Source organism: Pinus tabuliformis, chromosome J (genome assembly GCF_031772625.1).
Source record: "Pinus tabuliformis cultivar Carrire ecotype Pingquan chromosome J, CPIR1, whole genome shotgun sequence".
Lineage (NCBI taxonomy): Eukaryota > Viridiplantae > Streptophyta > Pinopsida > Pinales > Pinaceae > Pinus > Pinus tabuliformis.
The window spans coordinates 131182507-131187543 of record NC_142295.1 but is presented as its reverse complement, the minus strand read 5'-3'; the positions used below and the strand labels follow the sequence as shown (position 1 = coordinate 131187543).

Genomic DNA, 5037 nt, shown 5'->3' with positions numbered 1-5037 from the left:
ATCAATCTTTAGTTTTACTTGAATGATGCATCACAACTTTGGATGAGCGAAATTATATTTTATATAAATATATTGTTTTGGAATCATCATATCTTCAATTATTGACTGTATATTTTGTTATCTAGGTGGATACCACCACATTTACCACAACAAAGTACAAAGAGTCCAGAGCATGAGAAAGCCTCAACTGCAACTTACGCTACTAGAAGGACTAGGGTAAGCACCATATCATCTATTGGGATTGATTTTTTTTAATACTTTATTAAAGGTAATTTCAATATTTTTGAGACATTGACACCCATTGAATTTTAGTAATGTTAAACTTCACCAAATATTTTGAAGGGTCAACATCTAATCAAATTTCTTTGAGTTTGAAGTTTGAATAGCTTTCTACCCCGTTGTTTATGATTTGTAGTCTGATGTAATTGTACTAGAGAGTGGATTAGGAATGTGCCTTAACAAAGGGTCAAAGAGATGAATTTGAGGACATGCTTCATGCTTTAACCTTGGAGAGAAATTAGATAAAAGAAGCAATGGGGTTTTCTCTAGACAATGTCGATGCAGCTAGCGAGGTATTATTCTCATGATGATGATATAGCTATGGGATTTATCTTGTCTCTTGGTTAAGAACTTTGACAAAAAGATTTCTTTATAAATTAATTGGTGCGTTGCATGCATTGTAGGTAGTTGAGGTACTTACAAAGTCTTTGACTCTAAAGTTGATGCCTATTCCAACTAAAGTTGCAAGGCTCATGTTAGTTTATGATATTCTTCACAATAATAATGCTCCTATGAAAAATTATTTTGCATATAGGACAAAGTTTGAAGTAACATCACGTAATATTATGGAAAGCTTTAAAGCACGAAGCATGTCCTCAAATTCATCTCTTCTACCCTCTATTAAGGCACATTCCTGATCCACTCTCTAGTAAAATTACATCATACTACAAATAAAGAAACATCGAGTCAGAAAGTTGTTCAAACTTCTACAATAGTAGTGCTCCTATGAAAAATGCTTATGCATATAAGACAAAGTTTGAAGCAACATTGCCCTATATTATGGAAACCTATAATGACTTATACCGAAACATTATTGGTTAGATTACTACAGAATATGTGAAGGTTTGTATGTTTTTGATATGCATATCATAATAAGTGTAAAGCAGAAGAGCGAAGGATATAGAGAAGAGTAAGAGCAAGAGCGGGCAGAGGGTGATCAACGCAAATGGTGAATTTTCTGAAGCAAAACAAATTTTTCGTTCTCTTACAGGGACGCTTCACAGGTCGGAAGGTCATTATCATTAAAACCTTCAACGATGGCATTATTTGACGGGCATATGACCACTTCCTTGTAGCGGGTATCGTAAAATACGTTAAGAAGGTCATCAGAAAGGACTCTATGAGGCAAACGACGAAGAAATCAAGGTTAAAGGCTTTCATCAAGGTTGTCAACTACAACCACATCATGCCCACTAGGTATAGTTTGGATGTGGATTTGAAGAATGTGGTTACCTTTGATAAATTGGAGACACAGGATAAGAAGGTGGAAACACTAAAGGGAGTAAAAGTTTCCTTTGAGGAGAGGTTCAAGGCAGGGAAGAATAGATGATTCTTTACAAAACTTAGGTTTTTAGATTCTCATTTTTTAGAATTACCGTGTTAGAACTTTCAAGTTTTTATATTTTGATTATTTATAGTGGCCTTGGTACCATCGTTCTATTTGCAATTCCTGGACATTTTTTAGTTTCTTGAGAGTTTTGATAGGAAACTTAATGCTAATCTATCTTATATCTAGCATTTCTTTTACAGTTTTAGATTTGATTTATCATGTCAGTGGGAAAAGTGTAGGGAATATTACATTATTGGTCATTAATTAGCAAGGTGGTTGGTAATTTTTACTCGTAAAAAAAATATCATAGTAAGTGTAATAACTATGTGGACCATTCTGTGAATTTTTTCACATTTATATTCTGGAGTTCTTGTAGAAGAGAGTGATGAAAGATCTCCAGGTTTGTTCACACTGGTTTCTCTTTTTATGTCTTATGTGAATGGATTGAGATCTACCTTTCTTCGGTCTAGAAATTCAGGTGTCCCTCCTTTTCATTCAATATGTGGAGATGCCCTCTATTGAAGGACCTTGATAGTTTTGAATCCAATCTTATAGACATAACAATCGGATTTGGTCCAAATAAAGATGTTTCTCTAGCGATTGCAAAGGGAAAAACAACTCGAGAATTGTTTAGTATTCCTCTTCTGGAGTGCTCATGTTAGTTTCTGATATTCTTCACAATAATAATGCTCCTATGAAAAATTATTTTGCATATAGGACAAAGTTTGAAGCAACATTGCCTAATATTATGGAAAGCTTTAAAGCATGAAGCATGTCCTCAAATTCATCTCTTCTACCCTCTGTTAAGGCACATTCCTGATCCACTCTCTAGTACAATTACATCATACTACAAATCAGAAACATTGAGGCAGAAAGTTGTTCAAACTTCTACAATAGTAGTGCTCCTATGAAAAATGCTTATGCATATAGGACAAAGTTTGAAGCAACATTGCCTTATATTATGGAAACCTATAATGACTTATACCAAAACATTATTGGTCAGATTACTACGGAATGTTTGAAGGTTTGTATGTTTTTTATATGCATATCATAATAAGTGTAAAGTAGAAGAGCAAAGGATATAGAGAAGAGGAAGAGCAAGAGCAGGCAGAGGGTGATCAACGCGAATGGTGAATTTTCTGAAGAAAAACAAATTTTTCATTATCTTACAGGGACACTTCACAAGTCTGAAGGTCATTATCATTAAAACCTTCAACGATGGCATTATTGGACGGGCATATGACCACTTCCTTGTAGCGGGTATCGTAAAATACCTTAAGAAGGTCATCAAAGGGGAATCTGCAAAGCAAACGATGAAGAAATCAAGGTTGAAGGCTTTCATCAAGGTTGTTAACTACAACCACATCATGCCCACTAGGTATAGTTTGGATGTGGATTTGAAGAATGTGGTTACCTTTGATAAATTGGAGACACAGGATAAGAAGGTGGAAACACTAAAGGGAGTAAAAGTTTCCTTTGAGGAGAGGTTCAAGGCAGGGAAGAATAGATGATTCTTTACAAAAATTAGGTTTTGAGATTCTCATTTTTTAGAAGTACCATGTTAGAACTTTCAAGTTTTTATATTTTGATTATTTATAGTGGCCTTGGTACCATCATTCTGTTTGCAATTCCTAGACATTTTTTAGTTGCTTGAGAGTTTTGATAGGCAACTTAACGCTAATCTATCTTATATCTAGCATTTTTTTGACAATTTTAGATTTGATTTATCATGTTATTGGGAAAAGTGTAGGGAATATTACATTATTGGTCATCATTTAGCAAGGTGGTTGGTAGTTTTTACTTGTAAAAAAAATCATAATAAGTGTAATAACTATGTGGGTCATTCTGTGAATTTTTTCACATTTATATTTTGGCATTCTTGCAGGAGAGAGCAATGAAAGATCTCCAAGTTTGTTCACACTAGTTTCTCTTTTTATATACTTATGTGAATGGACTGAGATCTACCTTTCTTCGGTCTAGAAATTTAGATGTCCCTCCTTTTCATTCAATATGTGGAGATGCCCCACTATTGAAGGACCTTGATAGTTTTGAAGCCAATCTTACGGACATAACAAACGGATCCGGTCCAAACCAAGATATTTCTCTGGCGATTGCAGAGGGAAAAACAACTCGAGAATTGTTTAGTATTCCTCTTATGGAGTGCTCATGTTAGTTTCTGATATTCTTCACAATAATAATGCTCCTATGAAAAATTCTTTTGCATATAGGACAAAGTTTGAAGCAACATTTCCTAAAATTATGGAAAGCTTTAAAGCACGAAGCATGTCCTCAAATTCATCTCTTCTACTCTCTGTTAAGGCACATTCCTGATCCACTCTCTGGTACAATTACATCATACTACAAATCAGAAACATCGAGGCAGAAAGTTGTTCAAACTTCTACAATAGTAGTGCTCCTATGAAAAATGCTTATGCATATAGGACAAAGTTTGAAGCAACATTGTATTATATTATGGAAACCTATAATGAATTATACTGAAACATTATTGGTCAGATTACTATAGAATATTTGAAGGTTTTTATGTTTTTGATATGCATATCATAATAAGTGTAAAGCAGAAGAGCGAAGGATATAGAGAAGAGGAAGATCAAGAGTGGGCAGAGGGTGATCAACACGAATGGTGAATTTTCTGAAGAAAACAAATCTTTCATTCTCTTACAGGGATGCTTCACAAGTTTGAAGGTCATTATCATTAAAACCTTCAACGATGGCATTATTGGACGGACATATGACCACTTCCTTGTAGTGTGTATCGCAAAATACCTTAAGAAGGTCATCAAAAAGGACTCTGCAAAGTGAACGACGAAGAAATCAAGGTTGAAGGCTTTCATTAAGGTTGTTAACTACAACCACATCATGCCCACTAGGTATAGTTTGGATGTGGATTTGAAGAATGTGGTTACCTTTGATAAATTGGAGACACGGGATAAGAAGGTGGAAACACTAAAGGGAGTAAAAGTTTCCTTTGAGGAGAGGTTCAAGGTAGGGAAGAATAGATGGTTCTTTACAAAACTTAGGTTTTGAGATTCTCATTTTTTAGAAGTACCATGTTAGAACTTTCAAGTTTTTATATTTTTATTATTTATAGTGGCCGTGGTACCATCGTTTTGTTTGCAATTCTTGAACAATTTTTAGTTGCTTGAGAGTTTTGATAGGCAACTTAATGCTAATCTATCTTATATCTACCATTTATTTGACAGTTTTAGATTTGATTTATCGTGTCAGTGGGAAAAGTGTATGGAATATTACATTATTGGTCATCAATTAGCAAGGTGGTTGGTAATTTTTACTTGTAAAAAAAATATCATAATAAGTGTAATAACTATGTGGATCATTCTGTGAATTTTTTCACATTTATATTCTGGCATTCTTGCAGGAGAGAGTGATGAAAGATCTCTAGGTTTGTT

At 34.2% G+C, this 5037-nt stretch overlaps 3 pseudogenes; all 3 read left to right on the top strand.

Annotated features, from left to right (window-relative positions):
- The first annotated feature begins 1225 nt into the window (after positions 1-1225).
- Positions 1226-1663, top strand: LOC149225968 (large ribosomal subunit protein eL27y-like; annotated as a pseudogene).
- Positions 1664-2736: 1073 nt separating this feature from the next.
- On the top strand, positions 2737-3144 carry LOC149225967 (large ribosomal subunit protein eL27y-like; annotated as a pseudogene).
- An 883-nt stretch (positions 3145-4027) lies between these two features.
- Positions 4028-4654, top strand: LOC149225966 (large ribosomal subunit protein eL27y-like; annotated as a pseudogene).
- The last annotated feature ends 383 nt before the right edge of the window (positions 4655-5037 follow it).